We start from the raw sequence: 12,609 nt of genomic DNA, 5'->3' as shown, positions 1-12,609 counted from the left end.
TTTGGCACACTCTCCCATTGCTGTTGTCCACCTGATGTTGGCAAGGGAGTGATGTCCACCCTCTGCTCATGTTGTTTTCCCTGCCATTGTGGAGCTTCCCCTGGAGTCTGTAAGCCAAAATAAACCCTTTTTTCCCCCATAAACTGCTCTTGTTTAGGTGATTTCTGCCAGCAATGTGAACCTGACTGCAACAGTATTGTTGGTACTGAGAAGTGGTGTCATTTGCTGCTAGACACCTGACTGTGTGTCTTTGGCCTTTTGGAGCTGATTTTCAAGAGGAATATGGAAGGATTTGAAACCTTGGCCTGAAAGATGCCTTGCAGTGCTGTAATTACAGCTTAATGGACTATTCTGGTCAGAGTTGAAAGACCTGAATGCAATAAGAACTATGGACTTGGCTGAGGGTGAGAAAGAGCTTTGTAGCTGCCTGGATCTCCACATGAAAGGCTGGACCCACTGTGCTGATCCAAGCCATTGAACTGTGGACAGGAAATGAGAGACATCTAGCTGGGCTTGGTGGCACATGACTTTAATCACAGCACTAGGGAGGCAGAGATAGGAGGTTAGCGGTGAGTTCAAGGCCAGCCTGAGACTACACAGTGAATTCCATGTCAGCCTGCACTAGAGTGAGACTCTACCTTGAAAAAAACAAGCAAACAAACAACAAACAAAAATGAGTGACATTTACCTTAACTCTAGGCATGCCTTTTTTTTTTTTTGAGGTTGGGTCTCACTCTAGTCCAGGCTGACCTGGAACTCACTATGTAGTCTCAAGGATGGCCTCGAACTCACAGCAATCCACGGACCTCTGCCTCCTGAGTGCTGGGATTAAAGGCATGCGCCACCATGCCCGGCTTTAGGCATGCCTTTTTGATTTTGCATATTCATGATTCCATTTGGAAGGTGAGGGGACCACTCAATTCCAATAAAAAGGAAATTAAACACCAAATGGAAAGTCCCCGGCCAGGAGGCTGTACATGCTCCTAAGCAAATGAATTGTTCTGCCCACCAAAAGGAAGGTGCTGAGCCCACCAGAGGAGACAATGTGGCAGGAAAACAGCCAAGGAAGATGCCAGGTACCCTAACTGGATGCTGCTTTTTCCTATGGTTGACCTGTTTGAAAGTGAGCCCCACTGTTTTGAGTCTGATGGTAGGAAAGGCTGTTGACTGCGAATTTGCTAAATCTGGATGCTAGAACTGAAAAAGAAACGATATTCCTTCCAGCCCACTCGGTGGAACAAATTGTTAAGTAATTACCTAAGTCTACCCATTTTGGGAGAGATGAGAGATGCTTTTGATTAATTACACTAAGCCATGGATTATAGGTCTGGGGCAATTTGACAATATACAGAAACAACAACCAGTTGTATAGTTTGTCAAAAGTATAATGAACCTGGTGTGGTGGCACACACCCTTAATCCTAGCACTCAGGAGGCAGACTACATAGTGAATTCCAGGCCAGCCTGAGCTTGAGCAGAAACCCTACCTCTAAAAACAAAAACAAAAACAAAACAACAACAACAACACAAACAACAACAACAACAACAAAAGTTAAAATAATAGCAAGGTCAATATCCATTGGAGGACTGGCAAGTCAACTTTATTCACATGCCAAAGACAAGAAGGGTCAACCTGCTGGGCATGGTGGCATATACCTTTAATTCCAGTACTCAGGAGGGAGGTAGGAAGATTGTGGTGAATTTGAGGGCAGCCTGAGACTAATTCCAGATCAGTCTGGCCTACAGCAAGACCCTGCCTCAGAAAGCCAAAAAAAAAAAAAGGGCTGGAGAGATGGCTTAGTGGTTAAGCGCTTGCCTGTGAACTGTGAAGCCTCAGGACCCTGGTTCAAAGCTTGATTCCCCAGGACCCACATTAGCCAGATGCACAAAGGGGCGCACGCATCTGGAGTTCATATGCAGTGGCTGGAGGCCCTGGCGCACCCATTCTCTCTCTCTCTATCTGCTTTTCTCTCTGTCACTCTCAAATAAATAAAAATAAACAAAAAGAAAACAAAAAAAAGGGGGGTCAAATACTATGTTGAGCTATGTTGACACTTTTGGGGAGTGGGTTAAAACATGAGAAAGCCACAGAAGTCAAGTCCTGCTAAGAGAAAGTATCTCTCATTTTTGGACTAATAGCATTCAGAATGGTATCAGACCTGCTTTTGTTTCTGAGATAACACAAAAGTTAAGCACTTAGCAATCCAATGGAGACTGCACATGGCCTGGAGACCCTAAGCCTCAGCTAAGGTAGAAAAGATGGATCACACTTTGAAAAAAACAATTCCTAAACCAGGCATGGTGGCACACGCCTTTAATCCCAGCACTTGGGAGGCAGAGGTAGGAGGATCTCTGTGAATTCAAGGCCACCCTAAGACTACATAGTGAATTCCAGATCAGTCTAGGCTAGAGTTAGACCCTACTTGGAAAAACTAAAAATGTAAAAAAAAAAATCTAAAAAAAAAAATTTCCTAACGTGTGCCAAGACGTTATCCATTGGGACCAAGTCTTGCCTATTGCCCTGCTGAGAGTGAGGGCAGCTCTCTGAAGTGGGCAACCATTGCAGACCATAATTAAACAGGGTGATTCTGTACAAGGTCAGAAAATTAAAATTATTATTATTTTTTTTTTTGGTTTTTTGATGTAGGGTCTCACTCTGGCCCAGGCTGACCTGGAATTCACTATGTAGCCTCAGGGTGGCTTTGAACTCATAGCATTCCTCCTACCTCTGCCTCCCGAGTGCTGGGATTAAAGGCATGTGCCACAATGCCTGGCTCAGGAAATTTAGTGGGGTGTGGTGGCGCACTCCTTTAATCCCAGCACTTGGGAGGCAGAGGTAGGAGGATCTCTGTGAGTGGCAGAGAGAGAATGGGAATGCTAGGGCCTCCAGTCACTGCAAACAAACTCCAGACACATGTGCTCCCTTGTGCATCTAGCTTATGTGGGTCCTGGGGAATCAAACTGAGGTCCTTTGGCTTCGCAGGCAAACACCTTAACTGCTAAGTCATCTCTCCAGCCCCAATAAAACTAGATTTTAGGAATGGAGAGATGATTTGGTAGTTAAGTCACTTGCTTGCAAAGTCTAACAACCTGGGTTTGATTCCCCAGTAACCACTTAAAGCCAGATGCATGAAGAGGCATATGTATTTGTAGTGCATTTGCAGTAGCTAGAAGCCTTGGTGTACCCGTTCTGTCTTTCTTCTGTCTATCTCCTCTGCTTGCAAATAAAATCAAACAAGCAAACAGATTTTTAACTTATCTAAGACTTATACATATATTAGAGATTCTGCCTCTCTCTCTCTCTCTCTCTCTCTATATATATATATATATATATATATATATATATGTATATATGTATGTATGTATATATATGTGTGTGTGTGTGTGTGTGTGTGTGTGTGTGTGTGTATAAAAAGTTATTTTTCAAGATAGGGTCTCTAGCCCAGGCTGACCTGGAGTTGATATGTAGTCTCAGGGTGGCCTCAAACTCATGGTGATCTTCCTACCTCTGCCTTCCAAGTGCAGAGATTAAAGGCATGCATCACTATGTCTATCTTAAAAATATTTTTAAATTTTTTATTTACTTACTAGACAGAGACAGACAGACAGACACACAGAGATAATGGGCACACCAGGGCCTCTAAACACTGCAAATGGACTCCTGACGCATGCACCACCATGTGTACCTGGCTTATGTGTATTCTGGAGAATTGAACCTGGGTCCTTAGGCTTTGCAGTCAAGTACCTTAACCTCTAATCCATCTCTACAGCCCAGAAATGCTTTTTTTTTGTTGTTGTTTTTAGAGGTAGGGTCTCACTCTAGCCTAGCCTGACCTGGAATTCACGGGAAACCAAGGTCTGTGGCAATAGCCTATAATGTTTTGGAGGCAACAGGGAACTCCCTGGCCAACAACTCACTCGAAGGTATCCCATCCCTTGCACTGAAAAATTTCTACTAGCAATCTATGGCTTCTGGGTGTGCCATTATTCAAGAAAGTAGATTTTTATATGTCTTATTCAGAATATCTTGAATTTTGATTGACCCTACCCCCACCCTTCTTTTATACAATCTCTTCCCCTGGAGGCCAGCCTGTGCCTGTGTGTATATATGTATGTGTGTGTGTGTGCCTGTATATAAGAGAGAGAGAGGGCAGAGCGTGGTGGTGCACACCTTTAGTTCTAGCACTTGGGAGGCAGAGGTAGGAGGATTGCTGTGAGTTCAAGGCTACTCTGAGACTGCATAATGAATTTCAGGTCAGCCTGAGCTAGAGTGAGACCGTACCTCGAAAGAGAGAAAGAGAGAGAGAGAGATTTAATTAGATTAAGTTTGGGGCTGGAGAGATTTCTCAGTGGTTAAAGGTACTTGCTTACAGAGCTTGATGGCCCAGGTTTGATTCCCCAGTACCCATGTAAAGCAAATGCACAAAGTGGCACATGTGTCTAGAGCTTTTTTTTTTTTTTTTTTTTTTTGCAGTGTTTAGAGGTCTACCTCTTTTTCTCTCTCTCAAATAAATAAATAAAAATATTAAAAAATAGGCTGGAGAGATGGCTTAGCAGTTAAGGCATTTGCCTGCAAAGCCAGAGGATCCCAGTTTGGTTCTTCAGGACTGACGTTAGCCAGATGCACAATTTGGCACATGCATCTGGAGTTGGTTTATAGTGGCTGGAGGCCATGGCGTGCCCATTCTCTCCCTCTCTCTGCCTCTCTCAAATAAATAAATAAATAAATATTAAAAAATATTAAAAATAAATTGTTGGAACCCGGACATGGTGTCACATGCCTTGAATCCCAGCACTTGGGAGGCAGAGGTAGGAGAATTGCTGAGAGTTAAGGCCACCCTTATGCAGGTAGTGTCAGGTACTGTGAGGCCATGGATATCCAGGCCATTTTGTGTCTGGAGGGAGCATGTTGTATGGAGTCCTGCCCTTCCTTTGGCTCTTACAGTCTTTCTGCCACCTCTTCCACATTAGACCCTGAGCCTTGGAAGGTGTGATACAGATATTGCGGTACTGAGCACTGCAGTCATTTCTTTCCATCACCATGATACCTTCTGAGTCGTCCCAAGGTCACTGCCATCTGAAAAGAGAAGATTCTCTACCAAAAGTGAGAGTAGCATTAATATAAGGGTGTGAACATTAACAGAAATGCTTAATGGGCAGTTTGATAAGCATAGTATATACATTTGGCCAGACAGCAGCAGATGTTACACCCCTAGGGCTCAAGACTATCCCTGTTTTAAGTTTTCAGTATCAGGGATGTATTCTCTTCCCATGGAGTGGACTGTTTTTGTTTTTTTTTGAGGTAGGGTTTCACTCTCATCCAGGCTGACCTGGAATTCACTTTGTAGTCTCAGGGTGGCCTCAAACTCAGGGTGATACTCCTACCTCTGCCTCCTGAGGGCTGGGATTAAAGGCATGCACCCCCACACCTGGTAAGATTTTTTTAATGTTTTTATTTTATTTTAATTAACTAATTTGACAGAGAGAGAGGGAGAGAGAAAGAGAGAGAATGGGCATGCCAGGGCTCCCAGCCACTGCAAACAAACTCCAGATGTGTGCACCCCCTTGTGCATCTGGCTAATGTGGGTTCTGGCAGATAGAACCTAGGTAACCTGGGTCCTTTGGCTTTGCAGGCAAATGCTTTAATTGCTAAGCCATCCCTCCAGCCCCCAATTTTTTTTTTTTTTTTGAAGCAGGGTATCACTCTAGCCCAGGCTGACCTGGTACCCAGGTTCACACTATAGTCATAGGTTGGCCTCAAACTCATGGTGATCCTCCTATCTCAAGTGCTAGGATTAAATGTGTGGGCCACAACCCCAAGATCAATGATTTTTTTTTTTTTTTTTTTTGGCTTTTTGAGGTTGGGTCTTGCTCAAGCCAAGACTGACCTGGAATTCATGCTGTAGTCTCAGAGTGGCCTTGAACTCACAGCAATCCTTCTACCTCTGCCTCTCAAGCGCTGGGATTAAAGGCATGTACCACCATGTCAGGCCTCAATAGATAATTTTTTTGGGGGGGTTCCAAGGTAAGATCTTGTTCTAACCCAGGCTGACCTAGAATTCACTATGTAATCTCCAGGGGCCCTTGAATTCATGGTGATCCTCCTACCTCTGACTCTCAAGTCCTGGGATTAAAGGCATGCACCACCACATCCAGCAAGAATTTTAATACTCAACAAAACCAAACTAACCCTCATGTTGAAGCTTAATTCTTCAATGTAGTGGTACTGAGCTGATTGTGCCTTTAAGAGAGATACTAGTTCAGGGGGCATCACTTTTGAGGAGTGGGTTAGGTCTCTCAGGACTGGATTATGTGTCAAAAGAACAGGTTGTGGGACTGGGGTGATGGCTCAGTGATTAAAGGTACTAGTTTGGGCAGGGAGTGGTGGTGTATGCCTTTAATCCCAACACTTGGGAGGCAGAGGTAGGGGGATCACCATAAGTTCGAGGCCACCCTGAGACTACATAGTGAAGTCCAAGTCAGCCTGGGCTAGAGTGAGACCCTACCTTGAAAAACCAAAAAGAAAGGGCTAGGGAGATGGCTTAGCGGTTAAGTGCTTGCCTGTGAAGCCTAAGGACCCCGGTTTGAGGTTTGATCCCCCAGGACCCACGTTACCAGATGCACAAGGGGGCTCATGTGTCTGGAGTTCGTTTGCAGTGGCTGGAAGCCCTGGCACGCCCATTCTCTCTCTCTGCCTCTTTCTCTCTCTGTCTGTTGCTCTCAAATAAATAAATAAAAATAAACAAAAAAAAAAAAAGAAAAAGAAAAAGAAAAAGAAAAAGAAAAAAAGGGTACTAGCTTGCATAGCCTGGCAGCCCACATTCAATTCCCCAGAACCCATTGTAAACCAGATGCAAAGAGTAGGTTGTTATAACCCAAGTCTCCTCCTTATGCTCTCTTTTGCAGTGGCTCACAGCTGCCTCTCTTCTGCTTTTGCAGAGGACCCTGGCCAGATCTCAGCACCTTGCTCTTGGCCCTCAGGAACTGTAAATCAAATATACCTCTTTTCTTTATGAAGTACTCAGCATGAAGAAGTTTTGTTATAGCAGTACAAAACACATACAGATAGCTCTTAGGTAACCAAGTAAATGCAACTTGTGAAACCACAAGATTGTATTCTGTACATTGACAAAAAATGTAAGTGTGAGGGTCCCAAGTGATGGTGAGGATGGGTAATGGCAAATACATGGCACACTGATGTCGGCGGCACAGGTCTTTTTCATGACTTAGTGGTGGGGATGAATATGCCAGAGCAGCCTCCACACCCAATGCAGAATAGATATCAATCACTGAAAATGTTTGTGCAAAGGGAATTGTCTAGATAATGCTTTGACACCATTTCTTATGGTGCTGGACAAAGGTGACTTTCATCAGTATGGACAATAGCTATGAAGCTCCTGGGACTTAAAGTGATCTGGGGATCTCTGGTAGTTTGAATGGGGACATTGACTCAGGCATTAAAATTAAAATTAAACTTATAACTTGCGTCTTGGGCCAGCAGGCTGAAGGTGGTGTCACTGAGGGAGGGCGGGTCCTAGAGTCCAGCCTAAGGGGTCACTGGGGGTAGATTTGAATTCCAGCCAAAAGGCATAAGAGAGCAGTCAGTGCTCTGGCTAGCTGTGTGTGCTGGTACTGGTGTTTTGCTTGCTGCACTGGTTTCTCTGTGCTTGGGTCTGTGAAAGGGAACCCAGCTCCTTCTGCCACTGATGGAACTTCTCTCGGATCTGTAAGATTGAAATAAATCCCTTCCCCAAAGTGTGTCTGGTTGGATATTACCCAGCAACGGAGGAACTGAGTACAACCACGACAGGGTTCCTTTGCTCAGAGTGCTGAGGGATGGGAGGGAATAGACCCAGGGACAGATTTGGAACTTGCTTGAGGTGGAGGAAGCAAGTTTCACTCTTGAGGTCAGAATGACTGTCCAGGACTACGATGTGAGGGCCCTGTTTGGGTTGTACTGCAGGGCTCCCAGATCTGAGGAGGGACCTGTCTGGGATGTCTGCTTAGGACCCCTTATGGGGTTCAACAAATCCTCAGGGCTATTTTCCGGGAACTATGCTCACTCCTCGCCTTGAACTACAAATAAGTCCAGTATTCTGACAATCGGAGGCCTAGGACCAGAGGCGCCTCTATACCAAGGGCCCCTGCTAATGCCCTCTCCTTGACCTGTCCTTGACTGACTGAGCCCAGCCAAATTCCAGATCCACCTATACAACTGAAAGGGGCATATAGGACTAAAAGGGGGCATCACTGAGGTCTGGCATTAGGCTAGGCAGTAGGAACTAACCCTGCTTCTTTCCTGGCTCTGTCACATCCCAGTGCCCAGCCTGGGAGAACTTTCCCCAGGCAAAGACCTTCATTGGCTGGGCCTGAGGCCCAATCCCACCTCCCCTAGCCCAGTGTAGCCTCAGCATTGTGTGCTGCACTCAACTTGTCCTCCTTGCAGTCTAAAGCTGACCCCACCCGGTCATGTGGGTGACCCACCTGCAGCTTCCAGGACAACTTGAGCCTCTGCCCATGACACCCTTGACTGTCCTTCAGATCCTGCCTCCATCCGGCCCCCCCAGAGAGGGTGTCAAGCTACATGAAAGTGTGGGAGTGGGCGGGGGGGGGGGCGCAAACCACCATCTGGAGATTCAGACACACAAGCCAGCTCCTGAGGGAACAGTAAGACAGCATATACTTAAGGAGTTTCTGCCAGGAGCTCTGGAGGAGCCGAGTGGGTGAAGGAAGGGGGAGGACAGTGCTGGGAAGTCTGGCACATTGCCTGGGCCACTGTCTGCTAAAGGACTGGACTAAGTTCCACTATTAGCTGCTTCTCAGTCATGTGAACTTGAAATGATAGTACTGACCCCTGAGGGAACCGACCAGGCTCTAAAATTCATCTTGAAGAACAGTTTCCTGCACTTGGGCGGCCACAGTCTCTTTGACTTTGCACATGTGCACAGCAAGGGAGTTGGGAGAAAACTCCCCACCCCAAAGCTTGCAGGTTGCTAAACCATCAGCCATACAGTGTTTGTACTGTGTGGTCAGAGACTGAGCTGGAGGTCACTGGGGAAGGCAGTCTTCAGGTCTGGAGCTAAATGGGGTGAGTAGGCACATGGTGCAGGGTATTCCATAAAGTTGATTCGCTGTGATGGTCATGAGGCAGGTTTCCAGCCTCTCATCAGGCAGCTCCAAGGGTCCAATCCCTTGGGCCACCGGGGAGCTGCAGACCCAATCCCTTTTGCCAGGATGGTGAACCTTGTCTACCACTAAAGGCCACCGTGGGGAGGGGTTGCCCTAGCTGTTACCCTACGTCCCCTCAGCTGGCCTCCCTGGCCTGTGAAACTGCTTGGCTATCTTGGTTATCTCTAGGTCTCTGGCATCACCCTCTCCAACTATTTTTGTTTTGAGGGGGTTACCCCAGGCTGACCTGGAATTCACTATGTAGTCTCAGGGTGGCCTTGAACTCACAGCTGGTGATCCTCTTGCCTCTGCCTCCCAAGTGCTGGGATTAAAGGCGTAAGCCACCAAGCCCAACCTTGCTTCTCCACCTTCAAAAAAAATTTTTTTTTAATTTATGTATTTACAAGCAGAGAAAGAGAGAATGAATGGGTGCACCAGGGCCTCTAGACACTGCAAACAAACTCTAGATACATGCACCACCCTGTACATCTGGTGCTTTATGTAGGTATTGGGGAATTGAACCTGGGTCATTAGGCTTTGCAGACAAGTGACTTAATCACTGAAACATCTCTCTAGACCTTCCAGCTTTTTGTACAAAAATTTTTTTTAGTTTTTTTTTTTTGAGATAGGGTCTTGCACTAGCTGACCTGGAAGTCAGACTGGCCTTGAACTCATGGCAATCCTACCGCTGCCTCCCGAGTGCTGGGTCTAAAGGTGTGCACCATACACCTGGTTTGTATAAACATTTATATTTTATTTTTATTATTTTTTCGAGGCAAGCATAACAGACTGGCCTTATTATGAGAGAGAACTGGCACACAAGGTCCTCCAGCTACTGCAATCAAACTCCAGATGCATGCACCACCTTGTGTGCACGTGTGACCTTGCATGCTTGCATCACCTTGTGCATCTGGCTTAAGTGGAACCTGGAGAATTGAGCATGGGTTATTAGGCTTCACAGGCAAGCGCCTTAACTGCTAAGCCATCTCTCCAGCCCTAGAAACTTTTTTTTTTTTTTTTTTTTTTTTTTGAGGTAGAGTCTCACTCTAATCCAGGCTGACCTGGAATTCACTGTGCAGTCTCAGGGTGGCCTCAAACTCACGGTGATCCTCCTACCTCTGTCTCCCAAGTGCTGGGAATTAAAGGCGTGTACCACCATGCCTGGCTACAAACATTTAAAAAATTATTTATTTATTTTCAGAGAGAGAAAGCAGAGAGAGAGAGAGAATAGGAATGCCAGGGTCTCTAGCCACTACCAACAAACCCCAGACGCATGCGCCACCTTGTGCTTATGGCTTATGTGGGTACTGGTGAGTGCAACATAGGTCCTTAGGAGGATCACCGTGAGTTTGAGGCCAGTTTGGGACTACAAAGTGAATTCCAGGTCAGCCTGGGCAAGAGTGAGACTTCGCCTTAACAAACAAAATTCAGTTCTTTGTTAATGAGTTCACTTAACAAAAGACTTGGGAGTGGTTTATAATTATTTTAGTATTTGAGTCTGGCACCTTAGACCACTCGGCCATCCTGACACCCTGTTCTGGTATTTGAGATAATATATTTACTGAAATTTTAACACTGATCTGCTGCTTTATTAAAATTTAACTGAAAATGAGAGCTGGAGAGATAGCTTAGCGGTTAAGCACTTGCCTGTGAAGCCTAAGGACCCTGGTTCAAGGCTCAATTCCCTAGGACCCATGTAAGCCAGATGCACAAGGTAACACATGCATCTGGAGCTTTACAGTGGCTGGAGGCCCTGGTGTACCCATTCTCTCTCTGTGTGTCACTCTTAAATAAATAAAAATAAACAAAAAATCAAAATTAATTGAAAATGAAAAAAGATGCTATTGTATTAAAAATCAGGATTTGAAAGCTGGGCGTCATGGCACATGCCTTTAATCTCAGCATTTGGGAGGCAGAGGTAGGTGGATCACTGTGAGTTCAAGGCCACCCCGAGACTACATATTGAGTTTCTGGTCAGCCTAGACAAGAATGAGACCCTACCTTGAAAAACCAGAAAAAAAAATGTTAGGATTTGAAGCCAGGCGTGGTGGCACATGCCTTTAATCTCAGCATTCAGGAGGCAGAGTAGGAGGATTGCCGTGAGTTCGAGGCCACCCTGACAATACAGAGTGAATTCCAGGTCAGCCTGGACTAGAGTGAAACCCTGCCTTGAAAAACAAAACAAACCAAAAGAAAAAAAAAATAGGATTTGGGCTGGAGAGGTGGCTCAGGAGTTAAGGTGTTCACCTACAAAGCCTAAAGTTTAATATACCAGTACCCTCATAAGCCAGATGCACATCTGAAGTTCTTTTGTAGTGACTGGTGGCTCTGGTGCGCCAATTCTACCTCTTTCTTTCAAATCACACACACACACACACACACACACACACACACACACACACACACACACACACATTGGCTTGCCAGGGCTTCAGCCATTGAAATTGAACTCCAGATGCTTGTGCCACCTAGTGCGCGTGTGACCTTGTACTTTCCTCACCTTCATGCATCTGCCTTACAGGGGATCTGGAGAGTTGCTAAGCCATCTCTTCAGCCCTAAGTAAATTGTATATATGTTTGTTTTTTTGAGGTAGGATCTCACTCTAGCTCAGGCTGACCTGGAATTCACTAGTCTCAGAGTGGCCTCAAACTCTCAGTGATCCTTCCACCTCTGCTTACCAAGTGCTGGAATTAAAGATGTGCGCCACCACGCTTGGCAAGAAATATTTAAAAAACAGGACAAAACTCACAAATTTTTTTTTTTTTTTTTGAGGTAAGGTTTCATTCTAGTCCAGGTTGACCTGGAATTCACTATGTAGTCTCAGGGTGGCCTGAACTCTTGGTGATCCTATGCCTCCCCAAGTGCTGGGATTAAAGGTGTAAGTCACCACACGTGGCTAAACACTTCCTTTTGTAGTCTCTGGTTGGCTTTGAAGTAAACAGTCATGTCATGCAGTCAGTCACATGCTCTCACCATGAAGTCCTAAGTCATGGGCTCAAGCAATCATTGTAGACTGAACCTTTTTTTTTTTTAAATAAAAAATATTTTTATTGAGAGTAGTACAGAAATAGGCAGGGAGGGAGAGGGAGAGGGAGAGGGAGAGGGAGAGGGGGAGAGAGAGAGAGAGAGAGAGAGAGAGAGAGAGAGAGAGAGAAAGAGAGAGAGAGAGAGAGAAAGAAAGAGAGAGAGAGAGAAAGAGGGAGGGAGGGAGGGAGAGAGAGGAAGAGAATGGGCATGCAAGGTCCTCTAGCCACTGCAAATGAACTGCAGACACATGCACCACCTAGTGCATCTGGCTTACATGGGCCCTGGGGAGTCGAACCTAGGTCCTTTGGCTTTGGAGGCAAGCACCGTTAACTGCTATGTGATCTCTCCAGCCTGGGCTGAACCTTCTAAAACCACTAGTCAAAATCTTTTGAGCTGGAGAGACAGCTTGCCTGT

This window comes from Jaculus jaculus, chromosome 13 (assembly GCF_020740685.1).
Source record: "Jaculus jaculus isolate mJacJac1 chromosome 13, mJacJac1.mat.Y.cur, whole genome shotgun sequence".
NCBI lineage: Eukaryota > Metazoa > Chordata > Mammalia > Rodentia > Dipodidae > Jaculus > Jaculus jaculus.
This window is presented reverse-complemented; position numbering follows the sequence as displayed.